The sequence below is a fragment of the Rhagoletis pomonella genome, unplaced genomic scaffold (genome assembly GCF_013731165.1).
Source record: "Rhagoletis pomonella isolate Grant_MI unplaced genomic scaffold, Rhpom_1.0 Rhpom_scaffold_00126, whole genome shotgun sequence".
In the NCBI taxonomy this organism is placed as follows: domain Eukaryota; kingdom Metazoa; phylum Arthropoda; class Insecta; order Diptera; family Tephritidae; genus Rhagoletis; species Rhagoletis pomonella.
Window position 1 is genome coordinate 32,911 of NW_023458680.1, and position 2,194 is coordinate 35,104.

Below are 2,194 nucleotides of genomic sequence, written 5' to 3' on the forward strand. Positions count from 1 at the left end.
TATCTCAACGAAATTTGGTATGTAGGTTTCTGCTAATCCAAGGTAAGGTGCGAAATCGGACTGTAACCACGCCCACTTCCCATATAACGGAAATTTCCAGAAATACGAAAACTGCGATATTTTAGTAACTACTGAAGATAATTCACTCAAAATTGATATTTACAATAATTTTCAGACGAAAAATAAGAATATTATAAATTTTTGGAAAATGGGCGTAGCCACGCCCACTTATGGTTACATGTGTATATCTTGGTAACCGCTGCACCAATTTCTTCCAAACTTGGCACAGTTGTTGGCCTTGATACAGCAAACTAAATATCCAAAAATTTAAAAAATCGGACAAATTATAAATTTTTGGAAAATGGGCGTAGCCACGCCCACTTATGGTTACATGTGTAAATTTTTTTGTAACCGCTGCACGAATTTCTTTCAAACTTGGCACAGTTGTTGGCCTTGGTACAGCAAACTAAACGGCTTCAAATATTTAAAATCGCACCATAACCACGCCTACATCCCATATAACGGTAATTTAGAGAAATACAAAATCTTCGATAAATCAGTAAATATTAAAGCTAATTTGTTCAAAATTGATGCTGGCAACAATTCTTTACCAAGAAATTCGTTTATGGTAAAATTTTGGAAAATGGGCGTGGCACCGCCCACTTATGATCACATATATGCATATCGGTAACCGTTCTACCAATTTGTACCAAACTCGGTATTTTTATTGTGCTTGCCACATAAAAGCAAAACGTTGAAAATTATTGAAATCGGAACAAAATTACGGCCGCTTTTCATATAAGAGTAAATTTCATAAATGCTTGAAACTGCAATATTTCGAAATTTAAGGACGCTAATTTACTCAAGCCCGGCTTACCATCTAGCGGTAGCTTTCGGAAAGGTGAAAAAACATATATTTAATACTTGCGCCGGGTATTTAATGTTCGGCTCCACCCGAACTTAGACTTTCTTACTTGTTTATATTGAAAATGTATATCACGCCGATGCAAAAAATACACAAAATAGTTTGCTGCATTTTTTACTTTTGTGCTACTTGAGTCTATAACCGAATTTCGGACTGGTATCTTCATATGTAGATTTTACGGTTGTTCTAGAACTATTTTTCGGTTCTTGTAAGAACTGAGCCGGTCGGTTCTCTAAAGGACCCGCTTCCTTGGTTCTTTGCATCGCTACTCTGCAGCATCTTAACTATCGCGATGAGTATTCCTACTGAGCGATGATGGTATTTATAGAAGTCCTCTCAAGTGGTGCCGGCATCACGACAAGTGTGGCACACCCAACCGCTGCAAGTGGCTATGGAAGCCGGCGATATGCCGATTGCTGCCGATGGTAATTTTATGCGAACGTGTTGGTTGCGTGTCAGTACGAAATAAAAAGGAAGTTGAAATAACATCTTCCATCATGATCAGGCATGGGCAGAGAGTTAGCAGGTGCTAAAAGAGCGTAAGCTTCGCGTGTACGTATACAAGCGAGAGCGCAGCGATGAGAACACCACAGCGTGCAAAATGCATTAGGCACACTAACACATTCTTACTTTTTGCTCACGCTTGTTTGTGGTAGTGCCCACCTCTGATCATGATTAAATAATACAAGGTTCGATAACCTGACAGTTGTCCCTCTCTCGCACCGCTCCCTTAGCAGTGGCACCGTGTTTCTTCTTTGCAAATTTACATGGAAACAGTGTAGCTTTGGTGTGAAATAAAAGTATAAGCTTTTGTGCAATATGTTTATTTGTATATGCATATGAAGCATATTTAACTGATTGGATGTTTACATCAATCTCATAGTAGTCTTATTTAAATTTTGAGTCATTTTGCAGTTTTCATACGGCTAAATAGCATACAAATTACGTAATTCACGTAGATATACCAATATTACGTTCAACATTTCGTTTAAAATGCCAGATTTCCTGCAAATATATTAGAATTTACGAAAGGAATTTCACTACTAATTGCCTACTTTGCGTACTTTCCTACTACCATTTTTGCAACAAGGGATTGCATTCTTGCCCTTTCTCTGTCCTTCGTAAATGCAACCTTTTGTAAGGGAGTGTCAAACCGCAGCTGTCAATAATTATCTAACCTTGTATTATTGAATCACGATCTTCCATATAAAAATATAAAAAGTCGTCGAGTGATGAAGATGATAGGGAAACACAGGGAGAGAAGTAACC